This window comes from Eutrigla gurnardus (genome assembly GCF_963514095.1).
Source record: "Eutrigla gurnardus genome assembly, chromosome: 13".
NCBI classification, from domain to species: Eukaryota; Metazoa; Chordata; class Actinopteri; order Perciformes; family Triglidae; genus Eutrigla; species Eutrigla gurnardus.
The window spans coordinates 11,509,242-11,522,621 of record NC_139936.1 but is presented as its reverse complement, the minus strand read 5'-3'; the positions used below and the strand labels follow the sequence as shown (position 1 = coordinate 11,522,621).

At 42.2% G+C, this 13,380-nt stretch overlaps 1 protein-coding gene across 3 annotated transcripts in view; it reads left to right on the top strand.

Annotated features, from left to right (window-relative positions):
- Nucleotides 1-2,918, top strand: part of ptch1 (patched 1) — a 44,064-nt gene extending 41,146 nt beyond the window's left edge. The window contains exons 24-25 of one of the 3 annotated variants that reach the window (XR_014598124.1): nt 77-619; nt 681-2,918. The gene's annotated coding sequence lies outside the window, so the exon portion shown is untranslated. Of the gene's footprint in view, nt 1-76 lie in introns of all 3 variants that reach the window. The other 2 variants (XR_014598125.1, XM_084024047.1) reach the window with 2 other exon arrangements.
- The last annotated feature ends 10,462 nt before the right edge of the window (nt 2,919-13,380 follow it).

Genomic DNA, 13,380 nt, shown 5'->3' with positions numbered 1-13,380 from the left:
AATCTGTAGTGTGCTTTTAGAAAGGTCTGTTTCATCAGAAAGTACTGACCATACAATCTCCCTTTTTCTTTTCCAGTTGTGGAGAACGGATGTACAACGGCCAAAGATGGACTCCTCTGTATTACTAAGCAGCTGACCCAACCTGGCTTAGTCCAGCCCAGCATAGCCCAGCTCAGCTCGCCCCCCCGGCCCTAAGCAGCGAGAAACTCGCCAGTGTTGCCGTCATGGTGCTTATTCTTACTGTAACCCAGTGGACTATTGTCTTAGATATTTCTATCTATATTTAAAAGATGTATACATATGTAAATATGGACAAAAAGTAGCTATAATTTTAGGAGCTGTACAACTCCTCATGTTAACAGACTGGGGCTGCCATTTTATATGGTGTGTGTGCGTGTGTGTGTGTGTGTGTGTGTGTGTGCATGTGTATGAGAGATAGATCTCTGATTACTGCTCACTCATCTGTGGATCTGTGCCATTAGGAAGCTTCATCTAGACAAAAAATACCTGTCAGCATTCACTGTTGCTGCTCAAAATATATATTTTTTAAATAATATACATTTATAACTCTATGCAAATGTCTCTTAAAACAAAAGAAGTGATCTGTGTGCGTGTGTGTGTGGGGGTAGTTGTGGTGTGTGTGTGTGCATGTCCGTGTGTGTGTGTGTGTGTGGGGGTAGTTGTTGTGTGTGTGTGTGCATGTCCGTGTGTGTGTGTGTGTGTGTGTGTGTGTGTGTGTGTGTGTGTAGGGCTGTATGATGTAGAACAGCCCCATTATCTTCTTACTTATACATCAGATACATCCTCAGAACAGACTAACATTTATACTCATTTCAAATATGAGGGGAATTGTTAGAATAATCAACCAGTGCTATGTTTGTATGTGTGTGTGTGTGTGTGTGTGTGTGTGTGTGTGTGTGTGTTTATTGTATAAAGGTACGCATGTTAAACTATTAATTTTTTATCACAAACCTGTGGTAGTTATGAAACAATTACTGTTTAACTTGACACGCTATGCGTGCTATTTAAGACGAGCAGATATGAAGAAATTTAAAAAACTGTTATTTTTTTTGGTTTTGTTGTTTGGTTTTGTTCTTTTTAGTTATCGCTTCTGCATTGGAACCTGTTTCTGCTCTCAGCTTTGTATCACTGTCTGTTAGGCTGCTCTCCGGTTGTATTTTACTGTAAGAGGTTATGTATATGTTTAACCCTGGCAAGCTCAAACACAGGTTCTGTCTTGTATCGTGACATATGATCAGCGAACCCACCTCAGAAACTCAAACTGCCATTACGGGGAAATTTACTGATTCTGGAACAGGGTCAACACGGGGCACTAACTCTGTGTCTAGTGGATAAGCTAAAGCTCAGACTGTATACTGTACGACCCGATTCAACATGGCACTTGACTGCATTTCAACTTAATTCACAGGAATACCTTGCCTCAAGTCGCTCTTTATTTCTGTCCAACCAATAAGCTAGCCCACGCAGCCTGCTAAGGGAAAAGCCCTATACGGCCTGACAACGTGCTCTACACGTATCTCAATGTACAGTATATGTGTGTGTGTAAACATGTATGTCCATGTGTTGATCCATCGCCTCTCTCTCTCTCTCTCTCTCTCTCTCTCTCTCTCTCTCTCTCTCTCTCTCTCTCTCTCTCTCTCTCTCTCTCTCTCTCTTTCTTTCTCTCTCTCTCTCTCTCTGCCTCAGCTTTCCTTAAGTGACAGTAAAGACAACTGGCCCCAATTTGGCCTCAGCCGTCCCCACTGACCTCAGCTAATAACAACCCACAACATAACGCCATGACACTAATTAGCCTCACCCCCCCTCCCCAAAACTGCAAAATGGCACAGCCCAGAGCCTCAGGGGTCAGAGTTTACACTGCCAGTCCCTCTCCCTACCAGCAATGGCCAGTTTATATACGTGTTTGTCTATGTCAGCATACGTATCTGGAACCCCCCCTCCTCAGAGTTTGCCTCCACTTGTTTTTACATTCTCACTTCCTGTTGAACACATGTAGCTCTTCCCAGAAGTCTTTGCAGTTTTTTCTCTCTCTGTCCACCATGTTCCGTCAGCTGCTTGCATGAAATAGGTTGTTCTGTTTTTTGTTTTTCGTATTGTTTTCTCCCAATGTCACATTGGCAGTAGAGGAGAGAATCATAGCTGGCAACTATTTCATTCATTTTTAAATGTTTTTTTGTTTGTTTGTTTTTTGTTTTTCGACGTTCAATTGCGATATTTATATTTTTGTAATATAAAATGTTTTTTTTTCTTTCATTATTTGTCGTGATGCCAGTGGATAACAAATGCAGGGATTTTATGTCTATTGAAGAAAACACTATTACAGTTTTAATGTTTTTACATTAATGAGTTTGATCTGTATAAAGTGCTTACTAATGTTAAATAGGAAAAAAAGAGTATATAACATTTTACACTACAGGTCTCATCATAGCTCTTAGGGGATTTTAAAAGGAAAAAAAATCAGTGGTCCATTTTGGTCTCTGTTGGCGTGGATGTATGCTGTTTTCAGTTACAAAGATAAATGTATGCCATATAATTTATTTATATGAAAATTTATTTTTGTAGTGTACATAGTAGTTGTCAAGGTATTTGACAGAAGTATATTTTTAAAGAGTTTATATGTAATGATATACCATAACAGAAAAAAAAACCTTAAGGTGCACACTTTCACTGCTAACTGTCTTGTGAGACAACATCGACACCTCCCCTTCAGTATTATGTTCCGATCCTTGGAGAGAGACAGCTGTTTCTATGGGTTTGTCTAAGGCTAGCCATGAAAGTAGAAAATTGTACTAGCTCTCTAAATATTAATGTTCAAACACTGATAGAATTCTAACAAATAAAAATATTATAACTTATTTGTCTCTTTGTTCATAACTTTAATAAATGGAAACTTAAAAGATTGCTTTGGTCTGACTGCGAGTTGATTGTTTTCAAAAGGGTTTTGTGCTTAAAGGAATCATTTTGGGAAAACCCTAATCTTTACTGCCTGATCATCTAACTGCAAAAAAAAGGATATATGTTTATTTCTCCACACATCAAGCTATTCAATTCAAAATATTCCTGGTATTCCCTATTAAGCATAGCTACAGGTAAACTTGACCTCCCCTCCCTCCACAGTGTAAAACTCTGACATCTGGTCTGGAGCCCTGCAGCCCTCTCCGACAGCCCACCCAGCTCCGCCCCTGCACCCCCCACCTCCACTCCCTGTTCCTTATGATTTTGATTGACAGCTTTATAGACTGCAAGGAAATTGGTTGTAGTTACAATACAGCTGGCCTGTTTGGCGTAATGAAAAGGGGCATGTGGCCTTGAGCTTGCTGTACTGATGGTGAGAGAGAGAGCGCCTTGTCAACTGCATGGGTGGCAGGGATTTAGTCTCATACAGGAGGGTTGCAAGAGAACAATATGCGAGGAGCAGTTTGATCAAAAATGCTATTGATTTTGCGACGTGTTCCTGCAATGCAGGTGAATGCCATGTTTTGCAAATATCCGTGATTGTGCCCTTTCTGTTGTTCGTAGCTGCCCACAGAGGATCGATTTTCCCCAGGCCACGCTCTCAACCTGAACCTCAAAGAGGCCGAGGAACTCACTGACCCCAGTTCAGCAGTTAGAGGCAGGCAGTGGGCATGTCGTTTTCTTTTAAAGCCAATAAAGGCAACCACTCTGGTGAGTGCTGTCCAACCAGTGCAAAGAAACTGACATCTTACAAATAACAGGGTGTGTTTGGGAAAGCTGGGTGGCAGGATGGTGTCTGTCTTGATTTGAACTTTTCTAAACGGGCTTGAAGGTTTTAAGTAGTTGCACGATGAGAACACGGAGCAGAGGTAAAAGACAGATGCGGTTGTTGCCCATGAAAACAGTTTCAATTCTCAATTCTCAATTTGGAGATTTTATAATTGTAGTTTTTAGTGTTCAAATAGGTTCAATTCACTTATACCCTCTCAAAAATGCAATCTCTGTGAATCATGTTAAAGCGTTCATGCATTAATGGATAGCAAGATGTAAAATTGCTGAAAGGTGAAATATCTGTGACCACCCCATGCTTGTTCTTGACATGGTTCATTGAGTTCTAATGTTGTTAAGTTCTCCTTCACCGGCATCCCCCTCTACTGGAGGACCCTGGGTCACCAAACCAACACCCCCCCCCCTCCCCCTCCCCTTCCTCTGGCCCCGCCTTAGCCGACCCTTTAGCCTCCCCTCACCTCCAGCCTTCTCACAAACACTCAGGGTTGCCCTCAGAGGTGGAACTGCACATTTTGTGAAGAGTGCTTCATTGAAGCTAACAAGCTCCAGGTTGTTAATGAACGAGTGTTTCCTGTACCTGTCCTCTCAGCCAACAGAAAGGGGGTTGGAGAGAGGGAAAGATGGAGGGAGGACAAAGGAGGAAGAGAGAGGAGGCAATTAAGAAGTTCCTTCTCTCCTGGACTAATGGACTGTTCCGCCGTGGCTCTCTGCCCAGACTATGTGACAATGGAGCGGATATGGTCTGTACGACAACGTTTTTTTTTTTCAAGTGTAAAGGGGAAATTCACAAAAGGGATTTATTAATTCCTCCATTCCAGTCTTTCTTTTCCATCCTCACTCGTTCCCTGAAAGGCTTGTCCATCATCACCTGCCAGCAGAGCTAAACCCTCAGAGTTTATACTCTGGTCTACATGAATGATTGCTCTGTTGACATGACTGCATGGGACACACGCAAAACACACCCATGCGCCCCTGCCAGATCCAGGGCCAGATTTACACATTCTTTATAAAAAAAAAAAAAAGTTTAAGAGTTTAAGAATAAATCTGCAGGAAGCATCACACGCGTGTTGATACAACTCCAGATCCAGACGAATGGGGGTTTTTACTGTTGAGGCCTCACAGACACCTTGAAAACTATTCAGCGTTGGACTTGTGTTTACTTCTGTGTGTGTGTGTGTGTGTGTGTCCTACAATAGGCGTACACGAACATGCCAGATTTACTTCAAAGCAGCTGGGGGGTTTCCAAACGCTAGACCTCAGATTATAGTTATTAGCCTCATCATAACCTATGACGACTTTGCATTTGACGACAACATATCATTACTGTAGGTACATGCATCATTTATAATAAATAGGCATTGCTAGTGATATTTTTATTTTGAAAACCATTAAATGGACTTAAACCTAGTCCTTGCTGTTTTATGACTCACTGTTAAGCCTATCATGTTAAAATAAATGGATCAACAGTATGGGACAGAACGTGCTTATTTGATTTCTTGCTGAGAGTTCAATGAGAAGGTGATGGTATGGTATGGTATGGTATGGTATGGCATGGTATGGCATGGTATGGTATGGTATGGTATGATAAGATAAGATAGTCCTTTATTCGTCCGCAGTGGGGAAATTCATGGTATTGTATGTTAGCTTAGCTTAGCTTCACTTAGCTTAGCATACAGACTGGAAGCCTTCTAGCACCTGGACATTTTATTACTATGTTGTGGTGTTGCCATTAGGATAAAGAACGTAAGCAAAATGCAACTTGCCGTTCTTGTATTTTGGTTTCTTTATGGATGAAACAAACAAGATATAACGTGTTAATTTGTAAAATATGTGTGATGGTATGATGGAATGCGGCACGTCTCTACAGAGGCTCTAATGTCATAACAAATAATATTTATCTTCTATTCTATTCTGTTCTGTTCTCCTCTGTCAGCAGTCTCAAGGTGGGTGGTTTTGGGTGGGTTTTGGCGCCGGTCTTCAGTTCCACCCTGGGACCAGTTTGACTTGGCTGGCTGCTTTATCTCCCACTGAGGGAGTGCGTTCTTCCTACAAGACAGTTCCCGAAGAAAGTAAGGTCTATGTCCCCCAGTGGCCAGACTTACATAAACTCCCTAAAGGGCAGTTCTGCAGGTTGCAGAGCAGTAATGCACAGTTGTCTATAAATTCTGACTGTGTATCTGTGCTGGGTTTGTTATTGCTGCAAGAGGCTTTTCCACTTCTCCGTCTTTCCCTTTTGTTTGTGGGAGAGAGATTGAAGTTTCGCTTTCTGAAATCATCACAGAAGATTGGAGTGTGACTGTAAAAGAAACTGGGAAGGAGGCGTTTAGTTGAATGTCATCAAATGTGTAACTGCAAGTTGCTTTTGACATATACCAAGTGTCTGTTTTTACTGTTATATTTTAAATATTTACATGAAAAATACACACTTCATGAATCCTCTCTCCGTTTTTAGCCACATCCTGGCTTCAACATCAGTCTTTCGGTCACTTTGTTGCTAGACAGCAGCTGTTTCAGGGATTTCCATGTTGTCGTCGTTGACATTCATGGTCCCCAGAGACTGAATTGCGATGACTTTTGTGATCCTCTGACTTTTCCTGTTACATCACCATGAGGTTTGCATTTGTGGTTTTCAGTGGAGTTTGGATGTATTGCCATGACATTTGATACAGACATTCATGTCCCAGTCAGGATGAATTGGGACTTTTGTGATCCTTTATCTGAAATTCAGTTAGTCCTCGTCCATGGTTTATGACCAAATACTCTTAAACTAATGACAATCCCCATCAACCTCAGCTGTATTTCATGGTTGTTGATAATTAGCGAATGTTAGCATGCTAACACACTAAACTAAGATGGTGAAAAAAGAAGGTGTTACATTGTGTGAAGCTCATTGCGCAACTAGCATGACTGTAGATTCAGACTTACATATTGAACACACATTTTGTTCTTATAGTTGCATTCCAAAAGGCATATGAAACATTTTGGATCAGATCTCTTTTTTCATATCCAAGTCTTATTTCTATTCATGCATGACATGTTCTCTACAAAAGCTTTCGTTGGATTCATTCTCTTACACACGACTACAGCTCTCCAGGAATCCTGTGAGTGAAAGAGGGGGAGAAGAAGAGCAAGGAAGACAGAGCAGCGCAGAGGTCCAAGACAGCGAAGGAAACCACATGCAATTCTTAGAAACAGATGACATGATTCACAATGCATCAGCAGCGTTCAAAGGCTTCTGCTGCAGGAGCCAAACGATTGTATCGCTCTCATCGTCTCTGCAGTAAAAAAGGAATTTGCCAAGATTATTATTACTGCTGGCAGTTGTCGCTGCGTTGAGACAACATTCGAAAAGAAATGCTGATGTGCTGTCATTTGTAGTATTTTTCTCCCGCTTTCACAGCCTCATATTTCTTCTGTGCAGTGCAATGCGGACCACCCGACTCAAGCTTGAGATCCAAGGCCTGAAACAAGTGGGATCATTTCGATACAGTTGGGAAAGAGGAAAAAGCGTTTTGCCAAGGATGGATAGAGAGAGAGAAAGTGAATGGGAGAGAATATTTGGGAGTAAAGACAGATGGAAATTGCGGGAGGAAGAGACTGAAGAGGGTGGTTGGAGGATGGTTGATGGTAGATGGGAGTAGCGGTATGAGAGTAATTATAATGATTGATGTTGTTTACTCCCATTTCCCCTCGCATCATTTATTCTGTGGAGGTGGAAAACCCACCCACTCTTTCTTTGCGTTTACAGACGAGCGCTACGCTGCGGTGCCAAGCCATGTCATAATCTCTCCTCTTCCGCTAATACTGGAAGCATTTATCCCGCTTCTCTCCTTCCACCACCCCCTTTCGTGTATATACCACTTCCATCTCTCTCTCTTTTTCTTTTTCTTGACTTTCCGTCCGCCTTGGTCTCTATCCGTCTCCCTCCCAGCTCCCTCTTTCCGTTCTTTTGTTTTCATTACTGCTGCGTTGACGCGGCCGTGTGTGACTGCAAGATGTTAGCATGATGTACGGCCGTTTACACTGAAGATGACAAACTGAGGTTGGATGCTGTCATCCTTTCTTCCTTTTGTTTATCGTAGCCCTGGTGGCACGCACACACACACACACACCAGATGAGCACACACCACCCACTTCTTTGTTTAAGCTATGCTGTTTGTCTTATCCAGAAAACATGCAACAATGTATGGAAACAGATGCGTCATCTTACGACACGAAGGGAGGCAGAGGAGGGGGAAAGAGAGAGACAGAAAGAAACCCACAACTAAATATTTTCATGTGTGTCTGGGAGTGTTGAGCGAATGCACGACTCCCCGAAGCCAAACAACAGTGGAGCAATATGATTTCACACGCTTCTAACACTTTTTGCGCGAAAAGGAGGAAGGTTTTAATCTGTAGGTCATAAAGGCATTCATAGCGGTACAAATTGCTAAAAGTACAGTAAAGTTGAGGAGGGTCTTTCCTCGGTGATGATGGTAAACACTTTGGAATTTGCTAATGATCTGCCCATTCACAACGAGGAGAGGAAAGAGATTTTTTTTTCTTCTTCTCTTTCTTCCATCTGTGCTTATTGATTCTGGCACCATGACAGATGCCTAATGAGAAACAGGGCTGGAGGAGAGCTCTGAGGACCCCAGAGGGAGCCTCAGCCTGAAACGACGCACAGACACATGCACAGTGAATACATGATACAGATATGAGCGCACACGTTGGCGTCTCATGTGAATGCACAGATGAGCTTATATGGTATAGGTACTGAGAGATTTTCACATATCTCCACTGTTTGCCTGCAGCAATGTAAAGTTCCTGTTAACAAAGCTTAAATACTGCATTGGTGTATGAACTTGGTTAATTGGAACCTAAGTCTTGCTTAGCTGATCAAAAACTACCACTGCAGCATCCCTGCGTTCATGCTCTCTTTACTAGAAGCTGATCACAGGGTTGATGGTTCAATTCCCAGCTCCTCTACTACTCTACTCTAAACCCAACTCTCTTTCTACTCTAAACCACAAAACCTTGCACGGTAGCCTGCTGCCTTCATTGTGTGAAGTGATGTATTAATGTGGATGAAAGCACTCTAAAGATTTTTGTGCTGTATATTCACTGTGAAGTCACTTAATTAGAGGTATTTGACCCAACATCCACATGGTTTACCTGGAGGGCTGATGACGGCAGAGGTAGAGAAATTATTACAGTAAAGTAAGAAAGAGCTCCTAGAGTACAAACTATCACACACACACACACACACACACACACACACACACACACACACACACATACACACACACACTCACACACACCTACAGAAAATCTGAAACAGTTCAAATAAGCAGGAGTGCTGTGAGTTATTTTCTTTCATATCTAGATACATGTCATATATACAGAATATATATATACTCAGGGTGTGTGGTGTATCAGTTTCAGTCATCAGCTACTGATGAACAAATGCAAACTTGTGGGTCTGCAAACCAACCCTCTCACACACACTCACACACTCACACAGTCAAACTTAAACAGAGACATGATTGGAGTGGAAGCTGTCGGAGAAGGATTTGAGAGCAGGAAGTGTGTAATTATCGTGGACAGAGGGGCAGATAGATGGATGTGTGTGTGTTTAACACTCCCACTCAATTTCCCTGCAATCTACTGGACTAATAGAAAGCAGGTGTGTGTGTATGTGTGTGTGTGTTTCTGCGCAGTGCATGTGTTACACCCATATATGTGTGTGTGTGTGTGATACAGTATGTCATGGTATAAATGGACACACAGCTCTGGTATTGGATTGTTGACTTGTGCGATGAATGAGTGACAGGGACAAAGTAGGGTTCGTGGCCGACTCGCCGTTTCCGGGTCAAGTGGAGTCCTTCGGGGCCCAATAGAGCCAGAAGTGATTCATGCATTTGAAACACTACAAACTGTGTCCCCCGTGTTGCCTCTCATCGAATAATTCATACGACATAGAGAGACCAAACTATTTGTCGGTTCACTGCAATTAAAAATGTGACATTTTGGAAAGTACAATTTTTGAGTGCTTATTCATGCACTTTTACAGACACCTGCGATGGCGTCATACCCGAGACTGATTGTTAACCAAATCATAGAGCGTTGACTAACTTTTGGGCTCAAAAGATGACATTTCTTTTTTTTTTTTTATGAATATCACCAATCTGCCAGTGAAGTTGCCATATTATTGGCGATGATTTCTTTACTGACTGACTGCAGCTGGCTCTCTTCTTACTGGTTGAATACAAGACTGTAGCACACAGCTGTGTTGTATGTTACCATCTGTAATCAGAGGGAGTACCAGATTAATGGAACACACACACACACACACACACACATGCAGTGCAGTGCAAATCTGTACTTTTTTCCCTATAAACGTGTGTGTGTGTGTGTGTGTGTGTGTGTGTGTGTGTGTGTGTGTGCGTGCTGTTTCACATTGGTCACAGAACCTCTCTCCCTCTCTCAGAAGCATGCGTTAAAAAATGTAAAAAATGTCCGGGTTTGTGTGTGTGCGCTTGTGACTACACGGGTTGTGTTTGTGCGAAAGAGAATGTAGGATGCAGTAAATATGTATTTTGTAGGGAGCAAAATGGTTTGGTCCCATTTATTTTATTTTACCAGACATTAAAGTGATTTCTTTAAGTGTGAAAGATGTTTAAACAAAGGGGTTATGTAAGGTAAGATTACTAGACAGTCTTATATCTGTAACATTTTCAGTAAAATGGAATTACACTGATTTAACTGAGAATGTTTATACCCATGAAAAAGTTTTTTAAACATCCAGTTCGATGGCATTGTCTGTGTATTTTTTTTCCTCTCTTGATTGCTTACCATGACATCTATTTGGTGTCAAATTGAATTATACTAAAATATTATAATTGTCATCCCAACTACTGACCCAAATGAACATACCAAAGCACTCCGGAGCAACAAAAAGAAATACTCACACAAACACAGGAAGACCTGAAATAACTTTAAACCTTGTGTGAGACACAAAGCCATTTATGAGGGTGAGCTGGCCCATGTCTGAAGACACCTCTGACAGCTCTTCCTTTATCTTCTGAAAAGGCTCCCTCCTCTCCATCTCTGTGCCCTTCTAGTTCTCTCTCCCGACAGCTAGACATTCAGAGAGTTAAGCCCTAACGGATCTGAAGATTTTTAATGGCACATTCCTCTACTTTAATTTGAATGTCTCCTTCTTTGCACCCTCCTTTGCTTTAACTGTCCTCGGGCTAAGGGACAACTATCTTGTCCACAAAAGAAATCCGGAAGGTGTCGGGAGACAGGAGACACCACCCACACGCACACAGCAGTCCAGACCATCAACCAGAGCAACATCGGTGTGTGGTGCCCTGAGTCAGGCATCAGGTCATGCAGGGCCACGGTGGCAGAGCCAGGTTGGTAACGGATTTGGTCTGGACCAGAACTGGTAATAGGATTGGTCTGGATCAGGACCGACAAATTTGTCAGCAGCTGTGCAGCTCCTGGTCTCAGTGAGTCCGGGATACGCTCCAGAGAGTGATACCCAAGCTCTCCACCCGGCTCCATCTCCCTCCGGCCAAACCACAAGGTCAAAAAAAAAACGACACTTCAAAAGATTAGCAATCGGGAGTTTTGCCTTTCCCCAAAATCTATTTATGGCTGAGGTTTTTCATTGGGGCAATGGTTAGATTTATAATTTCCAGATGATACACTGGATATGACTTTCAGAATTGTAGTTTGGCCAGAAAGTGACATTCTGCGTTTTTTATGTGGTTCTTAATGATCCAGCAGGACAAAATGAGTTGGATACTAGGAGTTAGATGTAACACCTGCAAATTCAAAAGTGGGGGGAACAACGTGGCTCAATAAAAGAGATAGACTAAGGATGTCAAGTCATATCATCTGAGTTTATCCAAAAGATCTTACCAAAATACCAATATGCTATTTATTCGATTGTATTATATTATATTCAAGTTATTTTCAAATGAAAACTGGACTTTGGAATAACATGCAGTTGGCTGTGATCAGACCTCCGCTCAAAGCATGAAAACAACAGGACAACCCATCACTGGGCTCTCTAATGATCGCACAGCAGCAGTACAGTAAAAACACACATGGTTTACACTACATTTCTCCCAGCATCCATTTGTGTGCTCATGCAAGCATAGGCATGGCAACACATGCACAGGTCACAAGGACAAACACACACATGTACATAAACACAGGCATATACAGAGAGAGAGACACCAGGACTTCAGGGTTTCCATTTTGGGCATTAAACCACATTCTCTCAAGTTATTGCCATGGTTTTTCTTTCCTTCTCTCTTGTTTTTTTTTCGAGTATTGCGAGGGACCTTGTTCCAAACCCATATGCTGATATTTTTACAAGACTTAGACACACACACACACACACACACACACACACACACACACACTGCACCCTGTGCATGGAGCGCTCTGGTTGACCTACATGTTGGCCCAGGCAGGCAGCCAGGGTGGGGCTGATGATGATCCTGGGCCAGCGCCTTATGATTTTAACTGCTGCCTTCACTGGACATTAACTGACAGAAACACCAATGTAAATATGTTACATGACTGTACTTTAATCAAGATAGCCAAGAACACTTTTGTGGTTTTCGATTTTTTTTTTTAAATAGTATAATTAAGGTTAAGTGTGTGTTTATGTGAGTGTGTCACTTTCAGGCAAAGGGATCTAAATGTTTTCATAAAGCCATGCTTCAGCAGTTTGGGCAGCACAAAGAAGTGAAGGGATTACAGATAGTCTTGCAATAGAAAAAACATAGGCTTACTGCACACACTAAAAACAAAACCCAAGCACTTGATTTTTTTCTGAAATAAGAACAATTTCATGATTGTCAAACATCACCTTTACAACGTTACCTTTTATATAGCACCCTGAATCAAATTAGCCTGAAAGTGTAGGCTTTAGGTAAAGGCCTAGGACTAATTAGGACAAATTAACTAATGCTTATAGTCACAAAAAAAGATGTTGCACCTCACAGACATCTGACTTCCATGTCCCGTTTGCGACACAGGCCACAAGCATCAACCTATGAGCGCACACACACCTGTACTAAAGCATGCACACTCCCACCAACTCATAGACACCCATCCACAGGCTTTCCTACCACAGAAAGTCTGATTGCTTATGTGTAGACAACTTTAAACACATTCCCCACCTTACACACTGCACTGTCTCACTGTAATGTTCACACTGTGCACATATACAGCACACCCCATGGATTGTTCATGCATAATGAGCAGACATGTAGTAAAGCACATTTCACATATGCACACACTCACACACGTAACATTACGTATCTTTAAACAACCATTTCCTGGTGTGCTGTGCTGGGCTGCTTGGATTGTCAGTTTGAGCCATGCAGGCCGGGAACCCCTCAAAGGCTGCTTTGGGTTCCAGAGGGACACGCTCCGGACCCCTGAATTCCTGCCAATGGAATGCACTCTGCTTCACCCTCTGGACCCTCATCCCTGAAATGAATGGCAGACGCATACACTTCTCTTTTCTTCTCTTTTTTTTTTTTGCTGTTCAGGCCCCATCCCTCTGGAACTGTCTCCCCCCTCTGTTAGACCAGCTAAGTCCTTAAA